Source organism: Martes martes (genome assembly GCF_963455335.1).
Source record: "Martes martes genome assembly, chromosome: X".
In the NCBI taxonomy this organism is placed as follows: Eukaryota; Metazoa; Chordata; class Mammalia; order Carnivora; family Mustelidae; genus Martes; species Martes martes.
Genome location: NC_137897.1, coordinates 82,677,942 through 82,690,530, shown reverse-complemented (window position 1 = coordinate 82,690,530; position 12,589 = coordinate 82,677,942).

The following is a 12,589-nucleotide window of genomic DNA, read 5'->3' as shown; positions in this document are numbered from 1 at the left end:
CTCTGGCTCCCAGAACTGTGGGCCCAGGCTCCCAGGGACTGCAGAGGACTGCGGGAAGGATGGCAGCCATACACTTGGCAGCATCCCCTGTGGATATGTCAATCAATAGGCGATGATGATGATGGGGTGATGATGACGATGACAATGACGATGATGACAGTGATGGCAGCACCCATTTGAAGAGCACTTACTCCATGGCGGAGACTTTACATGAGCCTGACATGCAAGATCTCATTGAGTCTTTGTAACAACCCTATGAACCTTGGTATTCCCATTAGCCTTGTTTTGCAGACAAGGACACGAAGACAGAGGTTTAGGCAACTTGGTCAATATCATACGGGTAATTGGTGGCAACGCCAGAAATCGAACACTGGCTGACAGATGCCAAAGATCTGGCATTTAAGCACTACCCTAAAACATCCCACATAGGTACATATCGCTATTTTCCAAACATTAGGCAGATGTCATGATAATTAACGAAATTCATGTTAAAATTGCATACGTTTATATTAGTTTGTGGTCATTCTATGTTCCTCAATCACTGGATGTGAAGAGTAAAAATGCTGTCAAGAGAGGTCCACGATATGGTTCCCCGACTTGAGCCAGATTAAGGGTTATGGGCATTTTGTGCACAGAGTACTCCCCACATTCTCTCACCTACAAAGGCACTCATTCTTTTATGTTCACCTCCTGTTTTAGCTCAAAGAGCCTGTGTATCTCTGCATATCTGACAGAGGTGAGAAGCCATGGCTTTTTGTTGTTGTTCTTTTAAAGATTCTGTTTATTTTATCTGACAGAGAGAAAGACCACACAAGCGGGGGGAGCAGCAGAGGGAGAGGGAGAAGCGGGCTCCCTGCTTCTCAGCAGGGAGCCTGAAGCAGGGCTCGATCCCAGGACCCCGGGATCATGACCCTATCTAAAGGTAATCGCCCAACCGACTGACCAACCAGGTGCCCCTGGGGGGCCATGTTTAAAGCTCTCTGCGTATTTGGTCACTTGTTCAACAGGTATCTATTGAGCTCCTACTATGTGCCAGACACTGTTCTAGATACCAGGGATATGGCAGTGGACAAAACAGACACAAATCCCTGTTCTCACAGAGCTTGCATTTCAGTGACAATGAACAGATCAACAGGTGAAATGATTGATATTTTAGGGAATGATGAGTGCTTTGGAGAAAATGAAACAAGGAAGGGGATATGGGTTTCTGGATGAGTGGTTGCAGTTCTAAATAGGGCGGTCAGGGAAGTCCTCAGTGCTCCTCAGCTGAACAAAGACTTGAAGGAAAGGAAGGAGTGAGCTCTATGGCTCGCAGGGGGAAGATTCTCTCAGGCACAAGAAACAGCATGTGCAAGACCCAGGGACGGAGTGTGTCTCGAGCGACCAAGGACTATGAAGGAGGCCGGCATGCCTGGAAGTTGGTCTGGGACACTGCATATGAATGGCTATGTGTATAGAGGTGGATTCAGGCTGGGCTCTGTCATTAGCCCTCTAGGTGGCTTTTGAGGTCCACCTTAACCTTAACCTTGGCTAGCTTGCAGGCCTAGCTCTAGGCAAAATTATGAGGCAAATGCTCATGTCTACCACTCCTCGACACCCTAGTCCTTTCGCTTTCCCAGGAGCCCATTTGGTCCCCTCAGAATTCAGAGGCTTTCTGATGCTCTCTGCCATGAAGGCCAGTCCCCCAGCTTGATGACTAAAGAACACAGCTTGGGAGCCCCCCAGATCTGGGCTTGCCTCATGGTTTGGCAGCTAATTCGCTGTGACTTTCTTTGGGAAAGTCACCTACTTCTCTGAGCCTCAAATGCCTTATTTTTAAAATGGAGATAGTATGGTATTACAAGGATTAGATGAGTCCTGCATGTAAAATGCTGGGCCCAGTGCCTGGCACATAGTAAACACCCCCAAAATGGAAGCCATACTTAATTCATTCACACCTAGGTATAAAGCATAGAGAACAATCTGTGTGCCTTCAGTTCCCTAAAAGCCTATGGATATCTTGCAAGGAAAATTCTTGAATATGTCAATTGTAGATCAGTAGAATGGAAAAAAAAAATTCAAATAGAATCGCTATCATGGGGAGTGTCCTACATTTTTTAACATTATAAATGGGCATTTGTCACGTGAGAGAGGTTGAGATAATCTTGGCATCAATGGGCACCTTTCCTGGGTGGGTTCGAAGTAAGCTCTAAACCGATGGGGCTCAGAACAGTAGCGTTCCCAGCATCACTGAGCAGTTGAGACCTTCAGGTGAAGCCTTGGATCTTCCGAACTAATGTGAGGAGGTATGTCCGTAATCCATTCCCTCTTTTCTCTGCTGCTTCTGTCCTGGTGGGAGGGCAGGAGAGATCCGAGCAATGGTTCCAAACCCAGAGCGGAAAACCTCAGGGGTCAGCAGGCTCTCCGGCCTGAGGGGCCGCTTTCACACTTCCCTACATGACATCCTGCTGCTCGTGTCACTTCCTCTTCTCGTGTGACTGTGCTCTGAGCAGGCAATCCTGGCCAGCCACTGAAAGTGGCCAAGGAGAAGGTGGCCCAGATGACACCCATCAAGAAGCCTCGCTGAGAGCTTTGCCCATGTCCTAACCAGAGCCTGGGCATGGCAGCCCCTTCCTCTACAGAAGGACTGCCTCCTGGACAAATTTCTTGCAAATCAAATTTTCACATATCAAAGGCTATTTTCCATTTAACTTCTCACATAAAATTGGAGATGTGTTTCTCTGAGGAGGAAAAAAAAAATGGAGCCCTGAGACTTAATAAAAATCACGTTTATGAATGCAACGCAGCCACACACTTGAAAATCACAAATGTGAATGGAAAAAAATGAGAAGTTCCTTATAAAATATTAACAATGCCCCCAAATGAGTCGCAAGATAAGAATACAAAATAGCTAGTGCAATTGTAGTGTTTGGCACAACAGCTTAAAGGCCTAAGAGAAAAACAGCGACAGCTTAACTGAACAGAACACACCGGACTGAAAAGCTGCCCAGCTTTTAGAAAATTGCCTTTCTAATGTCCTACAGCAGGGGACCGACCATGCGACATTCTTTAGAGGTTCGGATTCTGAGCTCTAGTACTCCAGAGATGCTTCTAGGTTTCCGAAACGAATACGTTGATCTGAGCCAGAGAATAGACCAAGCAGCGCTGTTTAAAAAATGCCCCAGGAGGGGCTCCTGGGTGGCTCAGTGGGTTAAAGCCTCTGCCTTTGGCTCGGGTCATGGTCCTGGGGTTCTGGGATCGAGCCCCACATCGGGCTCTTTGCTCCGCAGAGAGCCTGCTTCCCTCTCTCTCTCTGCCTGCCTCTGCCTACTTGTGATCTCTGTCTGTCAAATAAATAAATAAAATCTTAAAAAAAAAATGCCCCAGGAAAGTGAGTCTTTGGGTACCATGTAATGAATCCACGCCCCACCCCCGTTTCTAAATGTCCCTTTGGCTGATGTCTTCTGATGGAGTCTCTAGACAATGAGAAATTCCTACGAAGGCCTTTCTAGCCTTAGTCTCTCCCCCAAAAGTATGTCTCAGAGGACACAAGGCACGGAAGAGGCTCCATAAAGGCACTCTGAACCAGCGCTTCTCGAGACTGAATGTGTGCACAGATGACCCACAGATGCTGTTACCATGCCGATCCTGACTCTGAAAGTCTGGCGTGGAGGTCTGAGCGTCTACATGTCGCGAGCTCCCGGGAGTGGTGCCTGTGCCACCGATCCTTCAGCCACACTTCAGGTGGCAAAGGTCTAAGTGTCAGTCCTCTTGGGGATTCACCATTCTCATTAGCACGTGAAGAGCTCCACGAAGCCCTGAAGCCCTGTGTCGTAACTTTAGCTTCTCTAACCCAGCATTTGTCAAATTCGTTTGTATTCAGAAACCTTTTTTTTTTTCTCCTCTCCCTGTGATACCTATTAATTCCTGGAACTCAGGGTACTATGGAAGCCAGTTTTGGAAGTGCTGCTCAGGCCGATACTCCTCCACCCAGAGTAATTTTGCATCGTCTGAGAAGTAGACATTTGGGGTCACGGCCTCAGGGACCTCATCTGGGGCCAGTTAACAGTCCTGCAGAGATGAAGGTAAGCCAGGGTTGTGGATTGCCATTGGTTTTTGGGCTCCAAGCTCAATGACAGCAAAACACCATAAAACTCTATTTACCGTCCTGCCATGCCTGCTCTTTTCCAAAATGCTTTACAACCTTAATGTGGCTTGAGCTGAAATGAAAGCAGGGAAAAGTAAGGAGATTTGGAGCAGAGAGGAACAGGTATTTTCCAAAGGGGAATGGAAGGATGTGATGAAGAAATAACACTGAGAGGAGACAGGAGGTGAGGGACCCAGGAGTTAGCTGAGGCCAGGGGCAAGAGGGAGGCATCAGCAAGAGATGCTGGTGGGCAGGATGCCCTGGGGCACAGTGTGTGTGGTTATAACGAGGAGAAAATATACACTTATTGGAATCAGCCCCTAGAGAAGGAGGAGGAAAAGACACGAAGGGAGGAGTCACCTCATTTGCCTGACCCCTGCCTATATGGGTTCGGTTGCATATTTTCCCAAGGTTCCGCTGTGCAAAGTGTTTGGCCTGGAAGGCCCTCTCTGGGCGGATTTCTCATGCTCACAGCCTTGGCTACGGGATGGAGAGGGTCTGGGCTGTCAGCTCCTGTAGGAGGGTGTCTGCTCACACCCATGGTGGTCCGCAACGCCACGCCCTCCCCCAGCTGGCAGATGGATCTGGGAGAGCTCTCCCATTATCAGAAGCCAATGGCAGGCAGCACTCCTGAACTGGAAAGCAAGGGAAAGGCAGGTACCCCCTGACTTGGGAGTCTGTACGGCACAGGGGATCAGGTTCTGGAGTCAGACTGAGGCCACACCCTAGCTCTGTTACACGCTTGCTGGGAGCCTGTCTGAACCTCAGTTTTCTCTTCTCTGGAACATGGCTATGACTAGGATCTATCTGACAGCAGTACAGTGAGGAAGGATGAGTGAGGAAGGATTAGGGTGATCCTGATAAGATGGTTAGGACAGTGCCTGGCACATAATAAGAATTCACTAACTCTTAACTGTTGGTAATATTCTTTCGGTTTATTATTACTGAAAGCTGTGCTTGGTACAAAGGTGTTTGACAAACAATCACTGATATAATGATGACAGGATGACAGTGACCATGATGATGATGAGGGAGCTTGCTTCCCCTTAGCCCTGCTTTGGCGGCTAGTGTCAGGAGGTGGTGAGTTTTGAAAGGCTTTGTGGTCACACAGTCCTGGGTTTAAATCTCGGTTCTGCAACTGAGTAGTAGGTGAGCCGTCTTTCCAGCTGTAAAACAGGTATGATAATTCTAGTTATCTCCCTGTCGTGAGGGCAGAATGAGGCGAACTATGTGAAGCCACAAGCTCAGTGCCTGGGGTATCGTAAGTGCTGAGAGCTATTAGTCAGCTAGCTAGTTGAGCCAGTGTCTGAGAACTTGACAGAGCTCTGGGAAGGTTTTAGGAGTCAAGGTGTCCTCATAGTCCAGTTTGAGAATCACAGACAGACCAACAAAAGACCCACCGAGTGTCTTTTAAATGCTACCATGTGACACACATAAAAAGGGAATGTGCTCAGGCCGTATACAGAAATGCACCTGTTTGCCGAGCAGAATTTCCAGTGCGTGGAAACTCCTGACTTGGAGCTCAGTGTTCAGTTTGTTTGTTTTTGAAATCGTGCCCTTTAGTTCAAACAGAGGAACTCAAAAAAGAGAATGCTGGAGTTCATTAGACTAGAAGTACCAGGCATACAGGTTTGGGTTATCCCCAAACCAAAGCACCTAGCCCAGTGGCTGGCATATGATGACCAGTAAATATCCACTGAATAGATTGTCATGTTTTCACCTCAAAGTCGTTTTGTAGTCACAGTATATATTCTTTCAGGTCCTGTGTCAGGGATGTTTTTCCCTGGGAAAGTCCTGGGAGTCTGCAAACGGGCCAAATTTGAATATTAGCCATAAGGGCTAGACACCCACAAGTACACAAAGACTCCCTCAAGTGGATACACAGACAGTCACTCTTCAAATGCTTTGCCAACTTTGGGCCTCCCCTGCAAGATGTGGGCCCTGCTTCTTTGGATGGAAATAGCAGAGCCCGCGTCTGTGATGGTTCTCGGAGGCAGTGGAGATCGAAACGGTGAGGCCATCCAGGGCCCTTGTCGAAACCATGTGGATCTGGGGTGAACTTTCAATCAGCTCGCCAGTTGGCACCAGAATCCCTCTGAAGGAGAGAACTGGAACTGTCTTTAGGGGAAGATTTTTGATAAGCTGCTTGCCTTGACAGCATGGGTAGGCAGGTGCCAAGGCAACAGAGGAGAAAGCGTAATGCTGGGTGGTGAAAAGGAACAGAACTTTGGGGTGTGGGGGAACAGAGAGGAGGGGAGTAAACGGAGGTAAGAGAGGGGAACGGGAACAGGATGGGAGGTGAGAGCCTCACTGGGAGAGTGACCAAGGACTCCTTAGGTCCGGGGATTCCTGACTTCACATTTTAAGTTGTCTGTGCTTCTGTGAGCTCACTGCCTCTGTCCCCGAAAAGCCTTCTACGCACAATTCCTCTGGAGAATGGTTATTTGGGTGGGATTAAGGGAGAGGACCGGGCTTCACATTTTGGTCGGCATGAAAAGATACAAGATGTGGAAGGTCTAAACCCACACTTCTTATCGCTAACTGCATAATCGAATCACCCGAGAAGCCCTGAGATGCCCTTGGGGCCTCCCCTCGGAGATTCTCATGTGTTTAGTTTGGGGTGGGGGGGGTCTGGCATCAAAGCTTCTAAAAGCTCCCCAGTTGATTCTGAATGAGCAACCTGGGTGTAGCCCCACCAGTGTGGCTGGAATTCTCAGGAGAACCAGGTGCTTGCAGCCTAGGGTGGGGGACAAGAAGGGAGGCTTTCCCTGGAAATGCAGAGATCTGGAAGGGCATGGATTTTTGAAGGAATCTTATCTCTTGGGGAGGCAGGGGAGAACACATGGACAAACAGATTCCAGGGATAACTGGTGCCAGTTGTTGGATTTTTTTTCCTGGGCTGTCCCCATTCCTCCCTTCCCTGGCTGAGCCATGATCACTCACGACCTAGCTAGCTCATTGCACTCCACCTCGCTGCAAACATCCTGTCTCCCCTTCCCATCAGGCTATATTTGCCCCGGATCTCATTTATTTGTGACCCTGCTTTTGACAGGTAGAAGCCAATGAGTCTGATAGATGAAAACTTCTCTCAGACAAAAAAAAAAAAAAATGTCCATTTTTAATGAGGGTCTTCAGAGGAGGACAATGACTCAACACACAGTAATATAATTTGGGGGGATGATGGCCAAGCATGGAGAATGTATTTTGTGGCTGGGAGGGATGTGTGGACGTTTTCAAAGCACGCCATGTGGGGGCTTTGAAGCTGCTTACTGGAGAGCCCCATCCGAGAAAGGTCTGGAACAGCTCGGCCCATTCTTTGGGCGTGCCCGGGGGCAGCCCCCAGGGAAGACCCAGGCACACCCCAGCCTCACAGGGCTCCTCCCACATCTGGCCAGGCCACCGGTGTCTTCCTCCCTGCCCCTCTGCTGGCCCTTCTCACTCTTTACCCCTCCAGCATTTTTTAAAAAGATTTTATTTATTTATTTGACAGACTGAGATCACAAGTAGGCAGAGAGGCAGGCAGAGAGAGAGGGGGAAGCAGGCTCCCTGTTGATCAGAGAGCCCAATGCAGGACTCGATCCCAGGACCCTGAGATCATGACCTGAGCCGAAGGCAGATGCTTAACCCACTGAGCCACGCACGCACCCCTACCCCTCCAGCATTTTATGCGGCTTTGAATAAAGTAAGCTCTACAGGCCATGCTACTCCATGATGGATAAGGCAGGAGTCAGCGTTTCAGGGGCAGTTTAGCTGCAGCCAGAGAAGGCAGAGGGAGAGAATGGCAGATTGCAGGTGCCAAGTCCCTGGTTTTTATAGGCCCCGGCCTGAGGGATGGATCATTCTGTCATACCTCCTGAAGCTAAATGTGACAAATGAGTGCTCTTCCGGGGGGGAAAACCATTAAGCAGGATAGAATCAAGGAGGAAGGGTTCCCTTTCCTCAGTACCCCTCCCTCCTTCCTTCCCTCCCTTCCTCCCTCCACCCCTGCCCTCCACCCTGGTACAAGAGCTAGAGATAAGGTGAGGTTGCAAGGAGCCCGAGGTCCCAGAGGCTACCACGGCTCCCCCAGGCGTAGGAGCTTGAGTTGAGCAAACAGTGAACGAGACCGTGTACTTGGCTGAACTTTTTCCTTCATGGAACTCGGATTCTTTTCTTATTGAACACAGAGCTGGGGTGCTTTTTAAGACCTAGCAAACCAATTAAATCTAGAACGAAGCTGCGTATTTTGTAACATACTGAACAAAATTTAAGCAAGTGGACTGAACATTTAATTTGGTTCAGGAACTTTCTCCAGAGCTGGTAGATGCTTGTTTGGGAAGGCTCTTCTCTGTCTCAGTCTTCTCTCCTGCACTCCCCATCTTCCCGCCCACTGTCCCCACCCCCCAAGAAAATCCCAACAGGTAAGTTCTTGCTGTGAGGTCCTCAGCCAGACTCCTGAGAAAGAAGGGCCTCACCAGCAGAGCAACCCAAGCTCCATGGCATGAGAGGCTCTTGCGTTGCGGGCCACCTTCTCCCTTCCTTCCCCCTCACCAAATTACTCGGTTGGCTTAGCCCACTGGCGTAACTAAATTGGAACATTCTCCCGGGCTGTGTGGTTCTTTCCAGGAGAGTTCAAATAACCAGGAAGCAGACATTTCTGACTGAGAGCTAACTGATTTGGGGTTCCCTCCTCTTTGTAACCTTCGCACCTTGGCATGACCAGATCTTTGGCCTTTCCAGTTAGCTAACAATATCTGTCTGGGCTTTGCACCCACCTCTGGGTAATGGCCTGGGCTGTGAGAAGTCCCGGGGTGGGGGTGGGGGGTGGGTGGTGAAAGAAGTGTTGGGAAACCAGTGGTTTCTATTCCCTGACAGGCAGCCGAGGAACTGCTGTTGGACTCTACAAGGCTTGGCTCCTGTCCAGTATCCACTCGGCGTTGGACTTACCCTGGCTTGCCGGGGCCTCTGGTACTGTGGAGGTACATCCCAGCCTTCTGCCCTGGTCCTGGCTCTAAGACCCAGAACCCAACTGCCACTGCCTCGTGTCTCAAACCCCCTGCTCTTCTGGGCCAGGACCCGCACCCGGTTCCCCTCCCCAGGGGAGTCAGCTGGAGCCAGTGACGCCCATGACCACGCAGCCTGTGGGGCAGAAGATTGATGGCAGGCCCTCTGCTTTCTTTCCCCACCCCTTCTTCCACTGTCTGGCTCCTTCTAGCTCTGGGATTTGGAGAGGAGGGAGGAGGCAGAGAGGGAAAATGCTTTGCTGTTCCATTCACATTCTTCTTTGTTCAAGGGCTTTTGCTTGTCCTCACTTGAAGGGGCTCAGCTGAGAAGATGCTGGCCTCCCTGTTCAGAGTGGAGAAGCTTCGGGAATCTGGTTGCCCCCCCGCCCCGTCTCCTCCCCTCTGGCTAGCCCCATGCTGGTCCTGACCTGAGGCCCCCTTCTTCCCCAGCAGCACTCTGTTGGGTGGTTTGTTTCAGGCCCATCTGGCCCCATAATCCACTGGCCTCTTTGAGGGCCTGCTGAGTTCATTTGGAAGCCTTGGGCCTGTGTGGTCCGGGAGTCGGGGAGGGGACATTTTAGGCCTAGCCAGAAGGAGCTACTCTGATCCCAAGGACAACCTGGCCGCCTTTCCCCCTCACACCTGGAAGGTTTCTACAGACCGTTCCTACTCCTGACACAGCCCCGTCCCTGCAGTCCCAGGGGAACAGGCTGGGGGTCTGGTGGGGTCCTGCCACCGCACTATGTGGATATGACAAAACTCTCCAGCCAAGGACTCCTGGCCGCCGTCACCCTCCCGGCCTACCCTGCACATATGCTCCTCTGTAGCGCAGAGCATCGACAAGGAGGCCTCCATCCAGACCAGCAGGCGGGGAGCCAGAACAAACTGCTTGCTCCAGGCGAGTCATCGGCACCCCCCTCCCTTCGCCCTCGCATCTGGGCCCTCCTGGCCTAAGGGCTGTGTTCTGGCTTTGACGGCGGACTACAGAGAGGCAGCTGGGAGGGGAGGGCACAGAAGACAGGGGCCACGGCAGTCAGAGCCCCGATTCAGAGAAGCAGTTGGCACCAGACTCCTGGGAAGGGAGCAGGCATCCAAGATGTGGCGGCTGAACTGAACAGGTGGGCGGAGCACAGGGCCAGAAGGATGCAGGGCTCAGGGAGCTCAGAAGCCTAGGACTCTTCATGTGGTGGTCCCCGGCCTCCAAGACACCTGCCTTTGCTGGATTTCTTGCCCTCGTACTCAGAAGGTGGCTGGCAAGAACAAAGAGCCTGGGACCAGGAGGTACACGGGGAGGGAGGGAGCCTCAGTGGGGAAGCTTAGGAGCCTGGGGATGGGTCATCAGCCCACGGCTGATGGCAGCCAGAGCCACAAGTAGTCTTGTCAGTGCCTTTGTGTAAAAAGCTTAGAGGAAGCTACTCCCTCTGTGTGAACACAGCCTCAATAACGGTATGGCTTTGGCAGAAAAAAAACGTACCCCTTCATCCAAGTGGACTCAGCCCTGTACCAGGGCACAGGGTTCAGGAAGCAGAGCAGGGCTGGATTTCTGCCCCCTACTTAGCTCCTTGGCTAAGCACCTTTATGTAGTTGACAAACCTGCACAACTGTGCCAGGTAGCCCTTACCGCAGCCAGCGATTCTCCTCCTTCATACTGAGGTGCGGGGAGACTGAGCTGCTGGAAGCCTTGCCCTCAGCCCATCCTCATTGGTTTAGAAGCAAGGAGAGATCTGGGTCTCTGGACAGGGATGACAGCAAAACCTGGCTAGGGCACCAGACCAGCAGGAAGCGACACTGTGATGCTGGGATGCAGACACCTTTTCCTTTCTGAGGAAGTTCTTTTCCAGGTCCTTCTACCCTTCAAGGACTTTGCAACTTTTGGCTTTTCCTGTGTGTTATTCTGGCATGAAAATAATGCTCATATTTTTTGAACTCCTCAACCTGTCTCCTGGACTCCCCTCCCCCAAAGCCTCCTAAACCCCCCGATTCACTGCCCTGCCCAATACTGTCAGTACTCCTACGCAGGCAATCTCTTTGGGGACCCTGTTCTCTCATGTCCTGCTCTCAGGTGGAAACTGGGCTACGTTAGCATGACAGTGATCCTCAGTTTCCTTATCGGTACACTGGGGGCAGATCGAGGTCTCTTCCTGTCTGAGGTTCTGTGACTCCTGTCCTACTTCTTCCCCCAGGTTCGCTCCCTCGCTCTGCCTTTCTGGCAACCCAACAGAGGACTGTGCCGCCCTCAAAGCTGTGGTGGGAAAAAATAAGTGCCCCAGGGCAACACATGGTGACTGCTGTGCTCAGCGTTGTGGGGAAGAGGAGCTGGGCCAGGCGCGGCACAGGTGGGAGCCTCAGACGAGGCCAAGGGGGCTGGGCCAGCCTGGAGTCCGCCAGCGGCTACCTACTAACAAGCGCCTCACAGGCATTAACATCGGCTCCCAGCGGCCTTTCCGGACTTTCCGGTAAGCCTCTGCTGACAAAGGAGAGGGAGGGGGAGCAGGCTGGAGATGAGAGTGAGGACCTACTGGAGCTTGGCCTGACTCCAGAGCATGGCTACCTCGCTGGGTAAGACAGGAAGGGAGGAGGTGCAGGCCTTTTCCAAGAGCCGGTTTCTGTCAGCGCCACCTTGCAAAGACGTTTGAGAGGAAAAGCGACCTCGGCTCATGGGGTTTTTGCTGGCCAGCACGGGGTGTTGTGATCTATAAAAAAAGGACTGGCTTAGGACACAGGGGCTCCCCCTGGGCTAATTCACTGTGTGGCCTTGGTTCAGTCCCTTCCCCCTTGCTGAGGCTCAGTTTCCTTATGTGTGAAATTCGGAAGGAAACTGAACTAAAATAATCCCTAACACCCTCTGCTCCCCTCGTCTGTCCAATCTCCCACCTGCGCTGCATTCATTTGTTCTGAAGACACTGGCTTCGGCCATGCTTATGGCCTGATTTCTTTTTAGCCCCAGACTCCATTGTTTTGGAATATGGCTATCAAATATAACATGGAAGAAGATCCAATTTTCCAAAGGCTGAAGTCCCAGAGACTCAGGAGATGAAATGAGCGCTCACCAAGGATTCATTCTGGCCTGCTCTTTTCCAGACCAGCTTGCCTCCCTCACCCTCCTTTAGGCCCCCCTGCTTGCTCCAGGCACTCCTGTGCTCTCTCTCTCTGTCTGTCTCCCTCTCCCTCTCGCACTTGCTCGCTCTCGCTCTTCCTGGCTTGCTTCATCCTCTTGGTGGCATTTATCCTTTATGGTGATTAATGTAGACACCAGGCAAATGCTGGCCAAAGGAAAATGCAAATTAAGTCCCTGTTCCTTTCCCTTGTGCCCTGGGAGGGTCAGTCAAAGCTCTTCTGTCTGTTGAGGAGTGATGAGGCCCCAGTGGGGCTGAGGCTGGGCAGGTCCAGCGAGGCAATAGCGGGGTCAAAGGGATGCCCACAAATGACAGCTCATTGCATTGTTTTTTTTTGGGGAGAGGGGGCGATTCTCACCCGAACG